Raw genomic sequence first — 25,359 nt, 5'->3', positions numbered from 1 at the left:
AGTAAGAAGAGACTCTGACAGACTTCAATAGCCTGAATTTGGAGGGAGGAGTTAGGTCCAGGAAGAACTGGAAATTTGATACCCACAGTCATTCGTGCATTTGTTTTTTTAAACAAATATGAACACGCCATGTGCCAGGCCCTGACGTACACACACTGGGATTATTACGATAAACAGCCATGGCTTCTACCCTGCAGAAGTTACAGATAGCAGATTCCAACAAACAAGCAGGGATGACCCAGAGTGATAGGCGCTCTCAGAGATCCCTGTGGCCTTTGGAGCACAGAGGAGGGAGAAGAGAGAAGAACTAGAGAGAGGAACTTTTAGGGGAAAGCCTGTAGGGCACACAGGAGGAGTGTGCCAGGTTGTGTGAGAGTGTGGAAATGTGTGGGGACGTCTGAGGGAAGGGGGTAGGATGGGGGACATTTCAGACAGATGGAAGTGATGTGCATAAACTTGAATTGAGGAGAGAACATGGCTCATTTGAGGCAATGAAAAAATATCCATGTAGTTGAATTACAAGGCATGCATTAAGGGAGTGCAGAGCAATGTGGCTGGAGAGGCAGTTACATGCATAGCTTGATCTAAAGACAAGGAGGACCCACTGAAGTGTTTCCAGCAAAGAAATGACTCGATCCAATGTGTGTTTCAGAAAGTCCACTCTGCTGCAGTGAGGAGAATGGACTGAACTCCACCTCACCCCTCCAGGTCAACAAAAACTTCAAACACTGCAGAGTCCAGGCTCCTGTAGCCACTATAGCAACAAAAAAGTTTGCGGTGCATCTGGGGGCAGATTCCAGAGGGAGGAGCACTGAAAAGCATCCAGGCTCAGCCACTGTGTGGATTGCCACGGAGGCTGGGCCAGTGCGGGGCATTCAGAAAGCTGACCCCCGCCACAGAGAAGAAAGTGGTGTCAAGCTTCTGTCTCCTGCTGGGAGGCCCCACTCTCTGGCTCTCCCCACTTCCCTAGGCTGCTGGGTTATTGAGCCAGTTTACATAAAAGCCCCTCGCTGCACCAGGAGGAAAAACTAGCTGCAGCCAGGTTGAGAGTGAGGAGATACAAACAGTACCCACCTCCCCTGTCTATGGGCAGGCAGTTCCTCTGCTCAGAATGAATAAAATGGAAAAAAACAACATGGCACCTATTAAAAGATTCTACAACATAAAACGTGGAGAACATAGCACTTAAGATGTTGATGAAAAGCATATCGGGAAAATTATTCACTTCCAGGAGCTAATACATTTTGGAAAGAACTAGCTCTATACTCTCAAGACATTTAGAAGTATATAGGTTTTATAAAGAAATAAAAAATAATATAGGGCATAAGACTTTGAGGAAAAGAGGGAGAGCTAAGAGCCAGAGGACCTAGATGAGATGAGTAAATATTAAAGAAAAGAAGAATGCAATTTAAACAAAAAATCAGGATTTGAAGCTATAAAGTGCAAAATTGTCAATGCAAAAAAAAAAAAAATAATGCAAGAAATGAAAAGCTAAGAAGCTCTTGTAAATACAACGGGAAAAACAAACAGGTTAAAATATTGAGAGAGAACATTTGGGCTGTGGGGAAGAATGAGTGAAGACTCAATGAAAAGGTAGTAGATGTTCCTGAAGGCATGAAAACACACCGTGAATGCACTCTTTTCTAGGTTGAGGATAGATCTAAGTTGGTAAATCCAGTACTAGGAGAAAAATGATAAAAGACAATATACTTAGACAAATATTAGTTGAAAGTTGAATACTTTTTTTAAACGAGAGAAAGTGGGGAAGCCAGGGTACCTACCAAGAAAGAAAAGACCCCAGTCTGACATTGGGCGTCCCCATAATATTCTCCACCTGAAGTTAAGGAATTGTCTAGGAGCTTCATGGGATTAATTTCTCACCCAAGAATTCAGTGCCTGGGAAGAAATGGAATCTTTTCTTCTTTATGTCTTTCATAGCATCTAGATCAGTATATTAGATGAAATTGTAGTTCAAAAATACTTTTTTATTGAAGCTACTTGCGACCATTCTGTGGGAATGTGAAAAGCTATGAAGGGAAACTGGATCTTGCCTGGAATGTAGCCAAAGCGGGCCATTATGCATATGCTATTTGTGTATGAAAGCAACTAAATCAAAAGAGATTTTTTAAATATCCAAGAGCTCTGAAAATATGCCAACAAGTGTCCTTCCTGGAAAACAAAAATTACTCAAAGGTATGGTCATTTGATGGGAAAACAATGATCAAAGAACTTAGGAATGAAAAAGTTGTCACATAAATGTAATGATGGTTAAGACAAACCAAATACATACTGAACTAAATCCAAACGATTATAAATTGAGTTATAAAACATTATGAATATCAAAAATAATTTTAAAAGGCCGGGCACGGTGGCTAATGCCTGTAATCCCAGCACTTTGGGCAGCCGAGGTGGGCAGATCACAAGGTCAGGAGATTGAGACCATCCTGGCTAACACAGTGAAACCCCGTCTATACTAAAAATACAAAAATTAGTTGGGCATGGTGGCACGCGCCTGTAATCCCAGCTACTCAGGAGGCTGAGGCAGGAGAATTGCTTGAACCCAGGAGGTGGAGGTTGCAGTGAGCTGAGATGGCACCACTGCACTCCAGCCTGGGTAGCAGAGTAAGACTCCATCTTAAAAAAAAAAAAATTAAAAAAGATGTATGAGATTTTCAAACTCAATCATAATAGTAATACTATAAAATAAATGTTTAAATTCCATATATATAAACAAAATATGGGGGAGTGAAGCAAAAACAGAGAAGGAGAAATAAGCCTATGCTAGTTTTGTATTTTACATAGAAGGGAATCAATACACATACTTTCATTTTTTACTCAAATAGAGAAATTAATTCAAGTTCAAACTTTTCTAAACATGTCTTCTTTAAAAATAAAAAACACATGACATAGTACAATTTAAATGATCACAACGTGGTCTCTTGTTCTTGTGAACCAATTTTCTCTTCCTAGAATGACAAGCACGTGGCTTATGTTCTCGCTCTTTCCTCTCCTGTCTCTCATGAAATTCAACATCTGGGTTGAGGACCAGTAAGGTCATCTGAGTCAGGAGTTTTACTTTTCTCAACCTTACAGACCTCCGCATCCACTCCATATCACAGGCACACTCACATTCTGCACTCCGTTACAAGACACTCATTGTTCTCCTCAAAGATCTCAAACTTGGTACTTCCACTCTCTGACTACAACTTTCACATCTTCTTCCTTTCCCATTCCCAACAGACATCTTACCTAATGTGTTCCCCACTAAAACCTGTAAGAGTAAACCCCTCCCAATAATCCACTTCATTAGCCAACGCCCTTTGAGCTGCCTTAGCTCTTAGTGTAGCTGAGCTCTATGGTCAATGAGATGAATAAAGTTTCTACCTCCTATAGCCCTGCCTTGTCTCTCTCTTTCTCGCTCTCTTCTTTTTCAGTTGTGCAAAATTTCACATAGTGATCTAAACCCATTTTGCCTCTTCCTCCTTCCCCAAGCCTACTTTTGTCTTTAACTTTCTGTAATCCAACTTCTTTATCTCCTTTGTATTAAAATTGCATTTCAGAAGATTTCTAATGACTCAAAAATTCTGATGAACATTTTGCAGTTATCACTAGTATTTGAGTCTCCTGGCTGTGACTTACTAATAACCATGGTTTGTTAAAATCAGTCTTGGGAATGTCAAAATAAGTAAGAGCAGTTTCCTGCCTTCCAGAGACTGATAGTCTCTTAGGCAAGCTGAGCACATAACCCAGTAAGAGTAGTAAAATATTACAGGAGCTGCCACCGAGGCGTTTAGAGTTGAGTTCACGGCAAGCTTCTAAGGCTGCACCCTTTGACTCAAGGATGCTATCATGGCTGAGCTCTCTTCCCACCTCTCAAACCTCCCCTTTTCTCACTTTCCTTCTTCGGATCCCCTTCCTCATCCAGTTTTCTGAAGGGTGGATATTTCTCATACTTCGAGTCCAAATCCTCTGTTCTTATCACTCCACCCAATTTCCCTCACAGACTTGACACATTCCATGGTAACCAAAAAAAGATTCAAAATCTTAGCCTCTCAGATTTTGTATTCTGAGGTCCTGGGTATTACTGCTCCACGGTTTTCACTTGGAAAACTCATGTTCAACTTACCATCATCTCTACCCTATTTCTCTATCTCTGTCAATAGTTCCCGCATTCTCCCATTACTCAGACTTAAAACAGAAGTTCACTCCTTTCAATCACCTTCCTTACCCCACCAAGTACTTAGATGCTTCCCAGTTCCTACCATTGCTTCTTTGAAATTCACATTACTATTGTTAACAGTGCTGCAATAAACATACGTGTGCATGTGCCTTTATAGTAGAATGATTTTTAATCCTTTGGGTATACACCCAGTAATGGGATTGCTGTATCAAATGGTATTTCTGGTTCTAGATCCTTGAGGAATCACCACACTGTCCTCCACAATCATTGAACTAATTTACACTCCCACCAACACTGTAAAAGCTTTCCTATTTCTTCCTCTCCAGCATCTGTTGTTTCCTGACTTTTTAATAAACGCCATTCTAACTGATGTGAGATAGTATCTCATTGTGGTTTTGATTTGCATTTCTTTAATGACCAGTGATGATGAGCTTTTTTTCATATGTTTGTTGGCTCCATAAATGCCTTCTTTTGAGAAATATCTGTTCATATCCTCCTCCCACTTTTTGATGGGGTTGTTTGTGTTTTTCTTGTAAATTTGTTTAAGTTCTTTCTAGATTCTGGATATCAGCCCTTTGTCAGAAGGATAGATTGCAAAAATTTTCTCCCATTCTGTAGGTTGCCTGTTGACTCTGATGACAGTTTCTTTTGCTGTGTAGAAGCTCTTTAGTTTAATTAGATCCCATTTGTGTATTTTGGCTTTTGTTGCCATTGCTTTTGGTGTTTTAGTCATGAAGTCTTTCCCCATGCCTATGTCCTGAATGGTATTGCCTAAGTTTTCTTCTAGGGTTTTTATAATTTTAGGGCTTACGTTTAAGTCTTTAATCCATGTGAAGTTAATTTTTGTATAAGGTGTAAGGAAAGGGTCCAGTTTCAGTTTTCTGCATGTGGCTAGCCTGTTTTCCCAACACCATTTATTAAATAGGGAATCCTTTCACCATTGCTTGTTTTTGTCAGGTTTGTCAAAGATCAGATGGTCATAGATGTGTGGCTTTATTTCTGAGGACTCTGTTCTGTTCCATTGGTCTATATGTCTGTTTTGGTACCAGTACCATGCTGTTTTGGTTACTGTAGCCTTGTAGTGTAGTTTGAAGTTCAGGTAGCATGATGCCTCCAGCTTTAAACTGGATAAAGAAAATGTGGCACATATACAACATGGAATACTAGGCAGCCATATAAAAGGACGAATTCATGTCCTTTGCAGGGACGTGGATGAAGCTGGAAACCATCATTCTCAGTAAACTAACACAGGAACAGAAAACCAAACACCACACGTTCTCACTCATAAGTGTGAGCTGAACAATGAGAACACATGGACACAGGGAACATCACACACTGGGACCTGTTAGGGGGTGGGGAGCTAGGGGAGGGATAGCATTAGGAGAGATACCTAATGGAGATGACAGGTTGACAGGTTCATAGGTGCAGCAGACCACAATGGGATGTGTATACCTATGTAACAAACCTGTACATTCTACACATGTATCCCTGAACTTAAATATAATAAAAATTTTAAAAAATAGAAATTAACATACACACATATCTTCTTCTTCTCAGTGTGACTATGTGTAGACTTTCTTATTTCTCCCTAGTGAATTTTACTACTCTTAAAATAGGAATTAATTTTTTCTTTATGTCTCTTACAGCCTCTAGTGTAATATACTCTATGTAGTAGTTGTTCAATAAATATCTGTTATTGAACCTACTTACAATCATTCCATGGGGGCTTAAAGAGCCACGAAGTTAAACTGGATCATGCCTGTAACATAGCCAAGGCTACACCCTGAGTCACCAACTGTAGGGCAGGAAAGATCCTGCAGTCTCACCTCCTGCATGTGGGGCTAGACTATCCCTGTTTCCGCCAACAGCGCCACTAATCAACTCTGGGACATCTGGGGCAAGGGTGCTTCAGGTTAGCACTGTGGCAGTCTGCCCAACTGATAGGAAACTGAATTTGGGGTGAGGAGGTAGAATTCAGAGAACACGCTTATTATAGAGTCCTCACAATCAAGTTGACAGCAGAGAAATTGAAATATGAGACCTTTTTCCCATTCCTCCACGCAGAATACAAATGAGAATACCTTTCCAGTCCCAGATTTAAGTAGTTTAGTCTCTCAATCAAAAAGCTCCATCCCCACAGTCTTAAACAAAGTAGAAAAATGGTTGTGAGAAAAGCCTCACTCTAGAGAATAACTCACCCCAGCTAGAGGCTGGACTGAGACAGGAACATCCAGCTCAGAATAAGAGCACCATGAGGAAAGTCTCCATTCCCAGACACGAGGAGCTGATGCGCCACCTCTGGCGAATGTACTTGCAACTCACGCCAAACATTTTTACTGAAATGGGAGCACCCACAGCAATGGAAACCTCCCCCAGCTCTTGAGGCTCATCATGCTCTAAAGGAGAGCTGAGAGAAAGTGTGGTCAGTTTTCTTTGACTCATATCCACCTAACTTCCATTGTTCACTTCTGCTTCCTGTCCCAGAGCACTCTTCCAAGCCCACGCTGAAATTACATTTCTGGATTAATAACAAGCACAAGAAAATAAATCACATCTGCCCCAGAAGTGAGCCCAAAGTCAAAAGCAGCCACAGAGAGGAATTTGTGAGTTGAGCTAAGGGTCAACTTTAATTCTGGAGGAAATGAACCTTTAAAAAAAATCAGATAACAATCTATGTAGACAAAACATTAATCTACACTGCTCTAAGAAGTTTTGGGGTCTTTAAAACCTCTTTCTTTCTTGTGTGGATATCTACCAGAGCAGAAATTCTCTGATAAGATGGCCTGAGGCCAAATACAGTTCAATAAAGTGCTTCATCTCTATCCAACCCTCAGGACTACTTTCATTTCCTAAGGAACATCCAGGTATCCAGGAATATCTCTAGAACATCATCTTACTGGGGCTTATAAACCACCTGCCCTTTCTGTCAGGACATTTCCCTGTGCCATCAGGTTCAAGTAAAAGGCTGCAGCACGGTCACTGCACCATTGCTGCCAGCTTCTATTTTTCATTTTGTTGTTGCTCTCTGTGTGTGTGTGTGTGTGTGCATACGTGTACATGCAAGCATGCTTCCACATGTTTCTATCAGGAATGATCTTTCAGGACCACATAAGAAGTGCATGTGGGAATCTTATGCTATATCTTGTAGGCTCTGTCTCATCTCTGCTGTCCATTCTCTCCAAATTTTCTGGACTCTGTTGGAGACTACCAACCCTTGCTCCTGCCTTTAGACATCCAGTCTAAATGCCTCTAAGACATCTGGAACACTCCGACAACCCTGTCCTCAAGGAACTCTATCCTCTGGGCTCACAAAATACCTGCGGGTAACTTGGCTGTGCTCTGCTGTGCCAGTTTCCACACTTCCTGCTTTGAGAGGTTCCAGGAGTCAGGACAAGCCTTTCCCCCCTGGAAAGCACTTGGCACCACAGTCCAAGGCTTTAGAATGCAAAGGGCTCCAGGCTCCTCCGAAGCACTGCCGTTGCTCTGTGACATTAGGTATGGCCTGTGGTTGCCAGCACCATCTCTACACAGAGGGCCTCCTTGAGTCCTGGTGACATCGCTGGCCTGGCTGGGACCAGGGTTACCTCCTGTCCTTTCCCTGTGTGTCATATGGACATAATAGTACCCACAGCTCAGTATGCTGTGCCGATTGAAATAACCCAAATACACACTTAGCACAGTATGGTTCCTGGTAAAAGCTCTGCTAATATTAGCTATTAGAATATGTACTGACAAGAAATAATATTTTTTCTTTAATTGTGTAATGCAATATACAGAAGTTGAATAAAACACAGGTATAAATTCTTGCATATGTTAACATGCAAGCACTAGCCAGAACTAAATACTAGCTTCCAGAATCTTCCCACATGCCCCTTCCGCACCACAGCGCCTCTCCTACCTTTAGCAATGACCATTACCTGATTTTCACGATGTTTGGTTCTTTACAATTTTCTGCTTCTCACGCCCTCCTAATGGGTCTAGGTTTTAACCTGTAATCATACACGTGTATTCCCTTATGCCTGGGTTTTTTTTTTAAACTAAATGTTATGGATTTAATAGTCATCACTGATTCACCCACTTTCGTTGCTAACGAAATATACCGTAATCTGTTTATGCATACGCTTGATGATGGGCATCTGGGCTGTTTCCAGTTTGTGTCTGTTAGACACAGTGCGGCTGTGGCCATTCATGTAATGGTGTCCGGGGCATGGGAGCACCAATGTCTCTGGGTTACACACACGGAATGGAATTCCAGGCCCTGTGTTTCACTAATCTAAGCCTTTTTGAGGTTAAGAAAAAATTGGGCTGGGCATAATGGCACACGCCTATAGTCCTAGCTACTCAGGAGGCTAAGGTGGGAAGATTGCTTGAGCCCCGAAGTTCAAGGCTGCAGTGAGCTATGATCACATCATTGCATTCCAGCCTGGAAGACAGAGTGAGACTCTGACTCTTAAAAAAAAAAAAAAAAAGGAAAATGAAAGAATCCCCATAATCAGGGGAAAGGAAAAGGGATGAGAAGCTGTTTTGTAGAAAGAAAGGCAGCTAGGGGATGCTCGACCAGGGTAGGATGTGTGGGCACAGAGTAGGGTCGGGGGCATTCCAGAGAAAGGGTCTGCCCTTCTGGGAATGACAAGAGAACACCTTGATAGCTCGCCCACCCCCCGCCCCCCGCCCCCAGCCACTCTTCCACATGTGTCTCTCTGGCCCTTTTCTCATGTCTCCACCTCCCCATTCTTGCCATTCTCCTCCTATCTTGTTACTGCTCCTCCTCCACTCTCCCAATTGAATCCCCCCAAAGCACACAGCAGGAGGCTCCGGACCACTGGAAGGTTTGCCCAGTCTGAGAGAAATACGAGGGAATATTTTCCACCAGCAGAAGCAGCATGAATGCATCTTTCTCCGGTCAAGGTCGAGGAAATCAAGCAAGATTGCTTCACCTGACGCTCTGAGCCTCCACAGCCAACTCCCGAGGCCTGGGCAGTGCAGACCTTAGGCCGCTCCCTGGAATGGTGTGACCAAAAGTCAGGAACCTCTGGATACGCAGGGCTCATATTTGCCACAGTCTCCCCGGAACTGAAACCAGCAGAGTTCCAAGGGAAAGCACCATGGCGCACTCTTGTGGCCCCCGTGGGGACTGCAAACAGAGAGCCCTAGGGATCCTCCTGGCCCTAGAAGCAGCGCTAACCTGGAAGACCAACTTATTCTTTAAATCAAATTTTATTAATTTATATTGTAAATTAATATACAGTAGGCACCTGCGCATGTTTTAATTTGTTTTAAAATCAGAGGCAAATAGAAGGAATCAGCAGGTGTGGTGCAAGTCCTTTGTCCTTGGTGACCTCTAGCAAGGAACTTCCCTCCTCCAGGGAGGGGTCCTATCTGGAAGGCCCAGAGTCCAGCCTTGCAGTTCAGCCTCAGTTTATCTTTTCTCTTTTTCATACTGGAGGATTTCGGAGCTCAGGGCAAGAGTTTTCTTGAAGGTCACAGTTGCTGCCTGTGTTAGGAGACATGAGGAAGAATTGCCTTACGCATTTTATAAATGGCCCGATTTTCTTCCAACCTACATGGATGAGCTGAAGTGAAATAATGGTTTAAGGAAGTCAAGTCACCAAAGAGGCCTCAGTGGGACATGGCAGCACTAGGGCAGCTTGTAAGTGAAAAACTCAGTGCCACCACCAGACAACTACTTCCTCAGTCCCATGGGCCCGGAGACCGTCGTGGATGGGAGAGAAGGAGAGATACAGCCTTGAGGGGGAGGTGCGGGATCCCAAGAGTGTGTGAGAAGAAAAAGAAACGGGATCCCAAGAGTGTGTGAGAATAAAATGATTGAGAACAAAGGTGTTTTAAATTATGCTGGGAATGAGGAAGCTGTGATTATCTCCCTGTTGAAATAGAGTCCCTTGAGATACCCCTCATCTATCAGGAAGCCTCATAAGACTCCACATCACCGTAGAGCTGTTGACCACAAACAAGGTTCAGTATGCCAGAGCTCCAAGTGATTTGGCTACCCTCTGAAAATCACATTATGATGATTTATCAGGAGTGCTAATAAAATTAAGCTTATCACTTACCATATATTGAGCAATTATGTACCAAGCTTATTAAGATCCATTGGCGTCCTAGCCTGTAATTGCTCAGTGGGCAAAAGTACATTTTCAGAGTGATGAATTTTCTTTGAGTTACTGGTACAATATGAACTCATTTCTCAATAGGATAAATAGGGGCAGTATAAATAACTCTGTATACAACTTGTAATAATAAATATAAAAATCACCCACTTTCCAGATAAATATAAAAGATAATTCATTAAGAACAAAGAGTGCTGCTCAACTCCATTGTTCTGCAAAGAAACAAGAGTCTCTTTATGCACTTCAATAAGCTGTACTTATCTTGACCTCTCAGTCCATGTAATAAAACAGAAAGCTTCAATTTGTAAGTTAAGATTACTGGAGTCCAAAACAAAGATCATAAGACAGCAGTGAAAAATGGCATCATGCTTCTGGAGTTGCAAATGGGCACATACAAAAGAATATATGGTTTGGGAAGGAACCTCGGCAACGTATTTAGTTTAATAGGGACCTAAAGGCCACTGAGTATTTGATCCATAAGCTAACCATGACCCTACACACTGATTATTCTGGTTTGACTTTGGCCAACGGTCACTATTTTTTTAACTTTTATTTTAGGTTAAGGAGTATATGTGCAGGTTTGTTATATAAGCTCATATTCTATATGTTATTTCCTCACCCAGGTACTAAACCTAGTATCCAATAGTTATTTTTTCTGCTCCTCTCCCTCCTCCCAACCTCCACCCTCAGGTAAGCCCCAGTGTCTGCTGTTCCCCTCTTTGTGTCTATGTGCTCACATCATTTAGCTCCCACTTATAAGTGACAACCTGCAGTATTGGTTTACTGTTTCTGAGTTGGTTTACTAAGGATAATGGCCTCCAGCTCCATCCATGTTCCTGCAAAGGACATGACCTCTATTTTAAGAAAGGTCAGGGAATTGCATAAGAGAATATCCACCTGAAATGGAGAAAACACAAAAGATCGGATTGCAAATAAACCTTATGAGAATCATAAACCATACCTAGTATCAAATTTTATTAATTTATATTGTCGTACTTAAGAAGAAAACTGATTATAAGACACACACAAATCAAGCACAAGTGTGAGAGCACCACCATCACTCCCCAAAGAGCCTCCCTTCCATATTAGGAAATGATGTAGCCCAGATGTAACATAAGAACTCTGTAAGTGATGCGTGAGATTGTAACTTACATAAATATGGAGCCATTTTTGGTCATCTCCATTTGATAAAGCTGATAGCCGCATAGATTATGTGACAGTTTCCAAGGAACAAAAGCAAGTAAATCTACAGATTCCAGGTTTGACTACCATGATTACCTACATAGATATGACACATCTTACTAAAAGCATTCCACATGTAAGAAGGTTTCCAATGGTAAGGACCATTGGTGTATTTACCAAGCAGTCTGTCATTATTTGTTTACAATGAAAATTGACTGGGTTACCTTTTTTCCTTTCCCAGGCTATCCTTCAGTAAAGGGAGATCATAGCAACTGAAATAAACAGTCCTTTGTGTCTTTTCTCCAAATAATTTTGTGGAGATTTTAGCCAAATCAGCGGGAGTTCAAATTTCCTTGTCTAAGAAAAGGAACAATGATTCCTTCCAGCATTGGCCATTAGTCAGTGCCAGATCTCAGAGAATTAGTTCAGAGTATTATTCTTAGAAATAGCATGATAGCAATCCTATCTGCAATCATTACACACTTAAGAACACCCCTATGGTGTGCAATAATCTGTCTCTAATGCTTTTTATTGTATCCTGGACACACATCATTTTCCCAGTGGTGAAACCGGTTTAGAGGTACTGTATGACTTGGGGATGGGGCCAAGAAATAGCCTGACCAAGCCAGTAATTGAGCTGCATACCAAATTGGCTTCCATAAGGCTACATGATGTGAAGTTAAATTCCACCCTAAAATACTGTTAGGAATACACATTCCAAATTCAAATGTATAGATATGGTATTTTGGGATGGGTATCAAAGTTCTAGGCCTGCAATCCCAGCACTTTGGGAGGCCAAGGCGGGCGGATCACGAGGTCAGGAGATCAAGACCATCCTGGCTAACAATACAAAAAATTAGCTGGGCGTGCTGGCGGATGCCTGTAGTCCCAGCTACCGGGGAGGCTGAGGCAGGAGAATGGTTGAACCCGGGAGGCAGACCTTGCAGTGAGCCGAGATCACACCACTGCACTCCAGCCTGGGCGACGGAGCGAGATTCCGTCTCAAAAACAAAACAGAACAACAAAGTTCTTGGTACAGGATGTGCTCTCAGAAATTACGTTGCTGGACTTTGTTAAAGGCGACCATCCCCTCACTTGCACACTTGGGCATTTCCTGTCCAAAAGCCTCTGAGACATCTAGGACATGCCAGCAATCCTACCTTTGAGAATCTCCACCTTTACAGGCCCCCAAATACGTGAAGGTACCTGGGAAGTCGATTCTTCCCTGCCATGGTTAGGCATTGGTGCCAGACTTGGGCCTGGAATCTGGAGATCAGACAAAATAAAAAAAAATTCTGAGGTGGGAAAGAGATTTTGTTATACTAAGCTATATAATTGCATTCTCCCTTTACCCCTCATGCTGAGGACACAATAATTTTAACTACAAACCCAGCCTTTCCAATTTTGTCCATCTCCCCTGTTTTGACTACCATGTGTTTCAGTTGACTATCAAGGGTTTCATTTTTCATTTTCAGAAAGGCTACTGCAGTGAGAGTGGTAAGTAATACATTCCCTGAAGTATGTATTTACTCACAGTGTCAATTTCATTGGGCTAGTGTTCCTTTGGTCACACATAGGAAACCCAACAAATCTTAAAAGTGTGGGGTCTGTGGGCTGGGATAGGGTAATATCAGCTAACACTTAGGATTCTCTCAGAGATCACTGGTTCTTAAATGGATGGAACCCATGGTTGTCAAATTTCTCTATCTTTTCTTTAGGAGATTATAAGTCTAGATGCCTGCCATTTTCATGTTGACAAAAATGTTTACAAACTGAGAAATACCTTCAATCTGCTCCTAACTCCCAAGACATATGTTTACTGAGTCCCTGATATGTGCAAGTTCCCCTTTGCATCCATCTCAGGAGAAGACTTCCTAGGAACCCAACCTCCATCACCTGAGATCCCTGTTAGCCCCTCTGTACAATCCTTCCCTGCTTTTGGTGCATTTTTGCTCCTAAGGATTCTTCTAGTAGGACTATCCTTGGGCTACTGTAACTATTTTGCACCCAGTCTCCCCAAACGGGACGTATATGGGAGTGTATAATCCATATATCCCACTTATCTCTCTTCCCTCGAGGCATTAGCCAATCACTAACAGATGCAGCAGGAAATCTCAGTTTCATGGGCTGGGGAAGGATAACTTCTAAACATAACTTAACTCCAAGTTCCCCGGCTGCTATCCAGACAAAGCTCCCTCGTGGCACTTTGCTTGACATAACACATACACAGCAATTAACTCAAAATGGATATAGACCTAGTTGTAAGAGCTAAAATATAAAAGTTCAGAAGGAATTCATAGGACAAAAACTTTGTGAATTTGGGTTAAGCAAAGAGTTCTAAGATAATATACCAGAAGCACAAGCCATAATAGAAACCATTAATAAAATGGACTTTATTAAAATTAAAAACCTTTCTGCTTCAAAAGAGACCATTACAAAGAAAATAGTCATAGACTGGAGGAAAATGTTTGCTAATCATACATCCTACAAAGGACTTGAATTCACAATATATAAAGAACTCTTTTAACTCAATAGGAAGCAACCTAATTTTAAAAATCAGCAAAAGGGTATAGATGCAATTTTACTAAAGAAGAAATATAAATGGCTAAAAAGCATATAACAGGGTACTCAGTGTCATCAGTCTTTAGATAGATGCAAATTTAAACCACACTAATATACTGCATACACTCATGAATATGATTATGCTTTAAAAGACAGAGAATACCAAGCCTTGCTGACTATGTGGGAAAACTGGAATCCTCTAATATTGCCTGTGGGAAGGTCAAATAATAATCACTTTGGAAACCACTTTGACAGTTTTTTAAAAAGTTAAGCATATGGTTACCATATGATCCAACAAGTCCACACCTAGAAATCTATCCAAGAAAAATCAAAACATATGTCTACACAAGATTTGTTCTGGAATGTTCACAGCAGCATTATTCACAAGAGTGAAAAACTGGAAGTATCTCAATGTCCATCAGCTGCTAAATGGATAGACAAAATGTAGTGTATCTGTGGAATGGAATTCTATTCAGCAACAAAATCTCATATATGCTACAACATGGATGAACCTCAAAAACATGTTAAGTGAAGGAAGCTGGTTGCAAAATACTATATATTGTCTTTTTCTATTTCTATGAAATGGCCAGAAAGGATACATTTATAGAGGCACAGAGCAGATTAATGATTGCTTGGGGCTGGAGTGGTGGGGGCAGATGAGGGAGGAGAGACTGACTGCAAAGGAGCTGGAGGGAAATTGAAGAGGTGAAGAAACTGTTCTAAAACTGGATTCTGGTGATAGGTGCACAACTCTATGAGTCTACTAAAATTGTATGAATTTGTCAAAATGCATTCAGCTGTATACTTGAGAGGTGCATTTTTTTTTTTTTTTTTTTTTTTTTTTAAAGACAGAGTTTTGTTCTGTCACCCAGGCTGGAGTGCAGTGCTGCGATCCTAGCTCACTGCAGCCTCCAACTCCTGGCTCAAGTGATCCTCCTGCCTCAGCCTCCACAAGTTGATTAGGAACAATTATATGGTATCAGTATATAAACCAACAAATAAATAGATAAGTGAAAAAGTATAGATAACTCATTAGAGATCATTGTCTATAAAAATTTAATACTTAGTAATGATATGTCAAATCAGTGAAGGAAATAAATTTTAAAAAATAGTCTATGCTGGCAAAATTTAGTGTCCATCTGGAAGAAAATAATGTTGGATCTCATCTCACTCAAAGTAATTTCTAAATGGATTTAAGCCTAAAATGTAAAATAAAATTTTATTGTAGTTTAAAATCTTTCAAGACAACTTAAGGAAGTATATATGTAATATTGGCAATAGGGATACATTTTTCAATTAACACTGGAAAGCCAGGAGACACAAAGTAAAAATGACATCCGTGATAATATTAAAAATCTTCCCATTCTTCCACATGTTACATCTCTCCATTTGTTGAGGCTTTCTAGCTTTTGTCCATTTAAACCCTGCTAAATTTACAGATTAATACTAGTAATATTAAGAATATTTCTTAGGATTTTCTACTTACATGTTGACTAAGACCTCCAGGATGTTAGTGAATAAATGTTGGAATAGCTGACATCATTCCCTTATTCCCTGTCTGAGATGGAAAGCATTCAGCATTTCACGATTAACCACGATATTAGCTCTATGTTCTTCATAGATGCATTTTGTAAGTTAAAGAAAATTTCTTCTATTCTTAGTGTGCCACATGTTTTGTTTTCTTTTGAAAATCATGAATGAGTTTCAATCTTGTCAAATACTTTTTCTGCATTTATTGAAACAATTGTATAATTTTTTTCTTTGTTCTGTTAATGGGCTGAATTACATTAATTGATTTACAAATGTTGAAGAAACTTTATATTCCTGGGATAAACTAGACTTGGTCAGGATTTATTATACCTGTTATATATTTGGGTTTGATTTGTTAATATTTTGTAGGATTTCCTGAATCTATGTTTATGAGAAAGAGTGGTATATAATTTTTTTCTTATAAAATCTTCTGATAGCAGCATTATACTTGCTTTGGTTTTGGCATCAGGGTTACGCTTGCCTCAAAAACGTTGAAAAGTTTCTTCTTCTAAATTCTGAAAGAATTTATTTAATATTTGTATCATGTCATTCGTAGATAAAGGAAAGAATTCTACTTGAAAGCATCTGGGCTTAGATTTTGCCTAGTGTCAGACTTTAAAATTATAAATGCAATTTCTTTCATAGGTGGAGGGATATTCATGCTATTTCTTCTTGTCATTTCAGGTGAATTGTACTTTCCAAGAGATTTGCCCATTTTATCTGAGTTATTGCTTTTATGGACATAAAGTTGTTTACCATGATCTTTTATTATCCCTTTAATGTCTGTAGAATCCATGGATATCACCTTTTTAATTCCTGATAAAAAGATAATTTGCATTTTCTTTCCTTTTCCTTAATTTGTCTTTGTACGTATTTATCAGTTTTATTAATCTTTTAAAAAACAGCTTTTGGCTTTAATTTTTCATTGTTTATCTGATTTCTATTTCATTGATTGCTGCTTTTTATGATTTCTTTTGTTCTACTTACTTTAGTTTTAATTTGCTTGTCTTTTTCTAGAATCTTAAGACTATAAATTTAGATCATTGATTTTAAAATTTTCTTCTCTAGTATAGACATATAAAGTTATACATTTTTTCCTATCACTTTAGCTGCATCTCACAAATTTTAATGTTTTGTTCTTATTTTCATTAAGTTTGAAGTATTTGCCAATTTTCTCTCCAGTGAGACTCCCTCTGGCCATAGCACTGCTTACTCCTGGACTGGCTTTGGCAGTTCCATTTAAAGTGATTACAAACATGGCTGTATTTTGGGCAGGAAGTCGGTGTTCCAATGAACATGGTCATGATATAGTTGACAGATGAAGTGATGGTAATTTCCCTTGTGGTGGGGTTTCCAAAGGCTTGAAGTATTTCATTATTAAAAATTTCAAATATAAAACAAAGTTGAAAGATTTTTACAAAGCTGGGGTGCTTTTACCTATATCCTTATCCCCTATATTCTATCATTAATATTTACTATCCTTGCTTTATCATATATCCATATATTTACCCATCTCTCAACCCACCCCTTCATTCATCTACTTTTTTTGATGCATTTCAAGTAAACTGCAGACATCAGTATACTGAATTCACATCCCACTGAATCCTTCAGCATTCACGTCCTTTCCTAAAGTTCAATATTTATCTACAGTTTTTTTGCTTTTGAGGTAAAATTTACATATAATAAAATGCTCAAATCATAAGTGAACATTAGATGAGTTTTGACAAATGCATATGAACATATAGAATATTCTCATCACCCTAAAATTTCCTCATGCCCCTTCCTGGACTTCATCCATAGGAAACTACTGCTTTTTTTTTCCCCCCAGAACATCTACTAATGGAATTAAAGAGTGCATACTCTTTTGCGTATGACTCCTATTGCACTCAAAATCTTTTTGACATTCATCCATGTTGTTTTGTGTGTCAACAGTTTGTTCCTTTAGCCATTCCATGGAATGAATGTATCACAGTTTATTGATCCATTCTTGTATTGACAGATACTTGAATGTTTCCAGTTTTTCCTATTATGAATAAAATTACTATGAACATTCTTGTACACATCATTTTCTGGACATCTGTTTTAATTTCTCTTGGATACATACTTAGGAATTACTGAGTCATAGAGTAGGTAGTTGTATAGTTCTATAAGAATATGCCAGACATTTTCTAAATCAGAGAAAAAAGTAGAATATCTGTTGTTACTCTTTCAATTCAGCATTATACTAGAGATCTAAACCAATGCAATAAAGTAAGGAAAATAAATAAATAAAAGCATTGAAAAGTTTAAAACTAAATAATTGAAGCTGTCTTTATTCACAGATAATGACTGTGTATGTTAACAATCCTAGAAATCTACAAAAATCTACCAAAACTAATTAGTGAGTTTGGTAATGTTGCAGAATATAAGCTCAATATAAGTAGTCTTTTGTATTTTTGTATATTAGCAATGAGCATTTGGAAAATGAAATTAAAATACCATTTCATTTAAAGTAACATCTAAATATATGATGTGCCTATAAATAAATTTAACAGGCTGAGTGGGGTGGCTCATGCCTTTAATCTCAGCACTTCATGAGGGCAAGGTGGGCAGATCATGAGGTCAGGAGATCAAGACCATAAGGCAAAACACGGGGAAATCCCGTCTCTACTAAAAATACAAAAAATTAGCTGGGTGTGGTGGCACATGACTGTAGTCCCAGCTACTCAGGAAGCTGAGGCAGGAGGAGCACTTGAACCCGGGAGGCAGAGGTTGCAGTGAGCCGAGATCACATCACAGCACTCCAGCCTGGGTAACAGAGTCAGACTCCATCTCAGAAAAAAAAAAAAAGAAGAAAGAAAGTCAACAAAGTTTATGTAGGGCCAGTACAGCAAAAACTACAAAAATTGCTTTGAGAAATAATAAAAGAACTAAATTAGTGGGGAGATAAACCTTGTCATGGATCAGAAGAGTTGTTATATTTAAAAAGTCAGTTCTTCCCAAATTGATCTCCAGATCCACTAGAATTCTAAAAAAAACTCCAACCAGCATTCTGGTAGAAATTTACAAGCTGATTCTACCATTTATATGGAAATGTCAATGATCAAGAATAAAAGAGTAATATTATAAAAGAATAATGGTAAATAAATTCACTACCTATTTCCAGAATTACTATACAGCTATGAAAATCAAGAGCATGTGTTTTGTTGAAAAAAATAAAACATATATCAGTGGAAGAGAAGAGAGAATCCAGAAATAGATACTCACATATATGTCTAATTAATGATTCTTAGGACATATATGTATGTATACACACACACACACACACATATATAGAGTCACCGTTTTGAAGATTATCTATCATTATTTCCAAATAGGGAACATTAAGAGAACATATAAAGAAGCCACAATATAGGAGATATCATATTTATCTCCAATAAAGGGTTTTTTTAGAGTGTGTGTATATATATATATAATGCAGTCTGATAAGATAAACAGCACAATGAAACAATTTCTCAAAAGACTTGAATAGATACTTCAGAAAAGAAGATACATGAATGGTCAATTAGCATAGGAAAAGATGCTCCACTGTTTAGTCATCAGGGAGATCAGTCATTACAACAATGAGATACCAGTACATATCCATGAGAATGGTTGAAATTAAAAAGGCTGAAAATAGCACATGTTGGTGAGGATACAACGCACTTGGAAGTCTTATACTTGTGGGAATGAACAATGGTACAACTCCTTTGAAAATCTAACAGTTTCTTAAAGGTTAAACATATACAAATCAGACGGACAGTCATTCCATTCCTAGGAATTTACACACGATGTCTGCACAATGATCTGTATGTGTGTTTCCAGACCAAACTGAGGGGCGGGCTGCTGTTTCTCATGGCCCAGTAACAAGATGCAGATGAACTGAGGAGGAAGAGAATTTTTACTTCTGCAACTGGTTACAGGGAGAAGGCCTGGAAATTATCACCAGACCAACTCAAAACTACAAAGTTTCCAGAGTTTATATACCTTCTAAGCTATATGTGTATGTGGAAGTGTGCATTCATCTAAATACATAAGTGATTAACTTCTTTCAATCTATAACTAAGTCTGAGTCCTGAAGACCTTCCTCTGGAGCCTCAGTAAATTCACTTAATTTAATGGGTCTAGGGACTGTGGACCCTTATCTTGTCTCTTGCTAAATCGCAGAGGTTTGGGGAGTTCCTTCAGACCTCCAATAAAACTTGTTTAATCCTAAATGATTCCTGTCAAGAATTCCTTCATTATTTTGTCTTGCTTTAAGGCCCAGGAAAAGCCTAGGCAAAACTCTTGGTGGGCTTTTGTTACATTCTAGCCTTTGTATGAGGGCACTGGCTTATTTTCTGCTCTTAATATTTATTTTGACCACTCAGTCAGTACTGAAACAGTAGTTAGGGAGGCCTGCATTAGTGAGACCTGGCCTTCCATATATGGATGCTCATGTTAGCTTCATAATAGCCCAAACCTGGAATGATAGTAACGTCCAATCACAAGTGAATGTATAAACAAACATGGTATAGCTGCACAAAGGAATACTACTTGCAATTACAAGGCATTAACTGTTGTTGCAAATACTCATATGGATGGATTTTAAAATGAAGTTGATGCATGAAAGAAGGCAGACACAAAAGAACACAGGTATCATTTCATTTATAGAAAACAGTTAAAAATGCAAACGGACCTGAAATGACAGTGGCTCCTTGGAACTGAGGGTTGAAAGACGGATGAACTGCAAAGGGGTACAAGAAACTTTGGGGCGTAGGGAAATTCCTCTATCTTGGTTGTGGCAGTAGTTCCATTAGTGTATACATTTGTAAACATGCATTGAATTATACATTTTAAAGTGGTGCAGTCTGTTGTACCTAAATTATACCTTCATAAAGTTGATTTCATTATCTTAATTTCTCCATACTAGCAATTAGCAGCTAGAAAATGAAATTCAATAAAATATAATAGAGATTGATAGCTGGAATCATTATATGCTTAAGAATATATGCAATGAAGCAGGTACAAGGCCCCTAAAAGCAATTGGTGAGAAAATTAAATAAGACTAAACAGAGAAATATATATCATGTTCATTGATTGGAAGACTCAATGTTGTTAGCATAGTACATCCACACAATTCTGATTAATATTCCTAGTAAGAGATTTTAGAGAAATTTAAAAACTAATTTCAAAATGTATTTGAAAATCAAAGAACCTAGAATAGGCAAGTCGGTCTTGAAGAAGCAATAACTTGGAGGACTTACTCTGCTAGATTTCAAACCTGATTTTAAAGCTACAGTAATTTAAAAATGGTAGTTTGGTGTACGTATCCATAAGTACATCAAAGTAAAAGAATACAGATTCAAACAATATGCCCACATATGTACAGTTATTTAATTTTTTTAGTAGAATCTTTTTTATTCATTAAAAAAACTCAAAACCCCCAAATGAAAAAGTTTTCCAACCACACACAGGAAGGGTATGGGTACAGGGGGTGTCTGTCCCTCTAGTCCCGGCCCCCAGCCCATGTGGTTTTGGCAGCAATAAGGGGTGTGGGGTGATGGCCCCCAGAATTAAAATGGTGTATGTGTGTATGAGAAGGAAAGTGGGGCAAAGTTGTGGGAAGCGGTGGAGGGGAAGGAACAAAGGAGGTCAGTACTGGGAACACTGAAGGTGGGAGGCCATTTCATAACACTGCTTGTTGGTGAAACTGCCATGGACACTTTCTTGGCCTATCAGCATGTCTAGCGTCTTGGCAGTCATGGTGACAATGGCATTGAAGGTGGGGGCTCCACTGATGCTCTTCATATGAAGATCCATGGTCAATTCCCTATCCTGCAGCAGTCAGTCTGGGACCACAGTACATTTCTGGCCCCCCAGTGTCAGCCCATTCATGAACAAGCTTGACCAGTCTTTGCCAACCAGGACACCAACCTCAGCTGGGGTGATGTTGATGAAAGTTTTCCCTGGGACGGCGGCCCAGACAGAGGGCGAGTCCTTGTAGCTCACGATGGCCACGTCCTAACAGGTCCCGTCCGCCACCAGGCTGTAGATAGAGGCATCCACCCGGCCATTGCGCTTCTGCAGGGGCTCCTCTGGTCGCTGCTGCTGGTGCTGCTGTTGCTGGCGGGCGCGAGAGGCAGAGAGCTCAGGGCAGGCGCTGCCGTCCTGACCAAGGCACTGGCACTGCCAGAGACACCAACACCCTTCATTGGGGAAATGAAAGACTTTTAAGTAAAACGTTTTTGAGTGAAATAATATTTGTTGTTTTAAAAAGTTAATATTAACAACCACTCTCCACCATACACTGAAATTAACTTGCGGTATGAAAGTTAAAATGAGAAACCTTGTGAAGGAAAAACAGGAAATAGTTTCATGAACTTGACATAGGAAAATATTTCTTAGATGAGATACCGTAGCACTCACCATAGTAAGCAATCAAGTGAATTGCACTTCATTTTTAAAAACTTTCTGCTTATTATGTTTTGTTTAACAACTTAAAAGCTATCTGTAGACCAGAAATAATTATTTGCTATATAATATCAAAAAATGTATATATAAATGGACTCATTCAACATATATAAAGAACTCCTAGAGATTACAAAGAAAATGACAAACACCCCAATATATCAATGAACAGAAACATTTGAAAAGGTCTTTTCCATAAGAAGTTATCTAAATGAACAATAGGTATGAGAAAACCAAAATAGGATATCTCCATACACATGGTAGAATGGCTATAATTTAAAAGACTGAAAATATTAAGTGTGTGGGAAGGTACAGCACCTGGAAATGGCCTGTATCTTTCATAGAAATGTAAAATAATACAACTTCTTTTCAAAACTCTGTGACCATTTTCTACCCATTCACCAAACGATTTCATCCCTAGGTTTAGATACCCAGGAAAATAAGTAAAATAAGTATAAGTATGTATATTCACAAACATAATTGTACGAGAATATTCATAGTTACTTATGCACAGTAGCCAACAAGCAAACCTGTCTCCCATCAGAAAAATGGATATCAAATTGTGTGATAATCATACCATCAATAGGATATTACTTGGCCAAAACAAAATGAAACAAGGGAAAAACACAATCCAACAAATTAGTGTCATATATAACCACCTAAGTAAGAAAAGTCAAAACAAGAGAACATACTAAATGATTCCTTTTTTTTTTTTTTTTGAGACAGAGTCTTGCTCCGTTGCCCAGGCTGGAGCGCAGTGGCGCGATCTCAGCTCCGCTTCCCAGGTTCAATAAATTCTCCCTGCCTCAGCCTCCCAAGTAGCTGGGATTACAGGCACCTGCCACCATGCCTGACTAATTTTTGTATTTTCAGTAGAGACAGGGTTTTGCCATGTTGGCCAGGCTGGTCTCGAACTCCTGACCTCAGGTGATCTGCGTGCCTCGGCCTCGCAGTGTCTTAGGATGACAGATGTGAGCCACCAGGCCCGGCCAAAATGATTCCATTTTTATGAAGCACACGAATAAGCAAAATTAATCTATGGTGGCTGCTATAGTTTAGATATTGGTCCCCTCGAAATTACATGTTTAAATGTGGTCCCCAGTGTTGGAGGTGGGGGTTAATGGGAGGTGTTTGGGGCATGGGAGTGGATCCCTCATGAATAGAATAATCCCCACCCTGGGAGAAGGTAGTGAGTGAATCAAAGAGTGAATTAAACACAGCCAAGGGAAGACCCAAGTCTCATACTTCTCTTGCATATCCAAAGTTCCAGGGAAATTCCAGGTGATAGAGGTTATTTCCCGTACTGTTAAAGCAAGGTTGCAGACACTTGGGAATTTTGGTCCCAGTACTCTAGGAGGGCACATCTCTGTCCTGGAAAATAATACAGGAATGAATTCTCTTCCCGTGACTCATTCTGCTCATTCTTCCAGCATCACAAATACCAAAAAATAGAAATATGGCCAAACACATGATTTGCTATCCCTCTTCTTCAGGTTTCTTACCTGTTACTTATGGATAATAGCTTTACCTTAAGGATTATGAAGAAGATACAATGTCCAAATATGAGCAGTTTTGAACAAAATGCCTTGTACGAATTGGTCAATGAATAATTACTAAATAATTATGTGAATATTTACTGAATTATATGAATCATATGAGTAATTACTGAATAATTATTGTGATTGCTTTTATTGGCAGTGCTGAAAACTCATCCCTGTGTGACCTCATGTAAGCCATGTAACTTTGTGAACCTGCAGTTTTATCATACTTGACAGATTTTCATTCTGACACAGAATGTCAGGACTCCCAGACCCCAGAAAATGCACTGACTTAAAGCCTTTGATGCATCTCAAAGCAATATCCTTACAGTGTCATTGGAGGATGGTGTGGGCTGCAGAGATGGATGCTTTCAAATGGGATTGATCCAGTTCTCCTTCCTTCACTTCCACATGAATGCTGGGCAACCCAGGGTCACACCCACTGCACCCTCAACTCAGGCAAGTCCACCAGCCAATCTTAGGAGACCTGGGCTACAGGACAGTCTCCCAAGTTCCAGGCTCACAAAACCTAGGTGGGAATGAAAGCTGAGAAAGTGAGGAGGTGGTTCAGGGGGTCACTCTTTCCTACTCGTTCCTCTCCCCTCAAACTCACCTTCTATTGCACAGCAACACTGAGGATCACCAACCAACCCTGACCATAACCTTGATCTTGCCATGTTCTGTTAGTGGAATGCAACCAAAAATCAATGGTGTTAGTCCAGCTCAACAAAATATACATCAAACCATATTCCACAAGAACTGCTCGTGGCCCTGTTCTTTTCAGTATATGGGAAAACAAAATGGAAACAACAAAATAGCATCAAGTTTACAAAAATTCCCAAGATAGATGGTCACACATGTTTTCAGGAGACGTCTATATAAATGATGTTTATCACTTGATACCTTGAAAAGTGCTCTTGTGGCACTAGAATGACATCCATAAGTGACAAGTATAAAATGTAGTGCTCAGTGACATTAAAAAACAAATCAACCCACATAGAGGAAGAGCTTTGGACGTAGGGATGCCAAACTGGTCTTGGGTGTGATGAAAACCCAAGATGGTGCCCCAGTAAGATAAAAGAAATCAACATAACAATGGGATGCAGCAAGAAGAATACTGAGAAAGAAAAGAAAACATTTTTAAAAAATGAATTATTCATTCACTTTCTAGTAGATACAGAAAAAACTGCAGAAGACCCAGAGGATATCAGGGCAGGTTAAAAGTTTGGTATCTTACACTTGTGGAGAAGCCTTAAGATGTGTTTTAACTTAGAGCAGGTGGGGTGACTTCATGACTACCATTAAGAAAATATAACCTGTTGGGAAACTGTTTCTGCCTTGATGATTTTGTACAGACAAGAGCTAAACAGTGAGGAATATGCTTAGATGTATTGGGAAAGAGATGGGTCTGTGCCATTGTCACAATGGTACACAAATACTGAGAGTGAATGCTGAAGGAATGATCCCCATTGGTGGTGACCCTCAGGTGAGACCAGGGTGCCTGTGTTTCAGCAAAGCCTGGGCAATTGGAATGCAGGGCTCCTAAGATTCCATGACACCCCCACCTTCTAATTCTGTTATTGCAACTGGAGACCGTTACCTGGCACGCTGGCCACAATCTCCCTCACTCTTGTTAGAGTCTGAGCTACGGGCAGTGCCTTCAGCTCTGAGCTAAGGTACCTCGAACCTTGTTTTTGTGGTTAAGGATCCTAAAGTGCTGTGCGGAGTGATCACGTTTTTCTCAACAGTAAGTTAAGAATTTCAGTTACTG

At 39.7% G+C, this 25,359-nt stretch overlaps 1 pseudogene; it reads right to left on the bottom strand.

Annotated features, from left to right (window-relative positions):
- Positions 1-21,234: 21,234 nt before the first annotated feature.
- LOC112618763 lies at positions 21,235-21,656 on the bottom strand (annotated as a pseudogene).
- Positions 21,657-25,359: the final 3,703 nt, after the last annotated feature.

The sequence above is a fragment of the Theropithecus gelada genome, chromosome 1 (genome assembly GCF_003255815.1).
Source record: "Theropithecus gelada isolate Dixy chromosome 1, Tgel_1.0, whole genome shotgun sequence".
Taxonomy (NCBI): Eukaryota; Metazoa; Chordata; class Mammalia; order Primates; family Cercopithecidae; genus Theropithecus; species Theropithecus gelada.
This window is presented reverse-complemented; position numbering and strand designations above follow the sequence as displayed.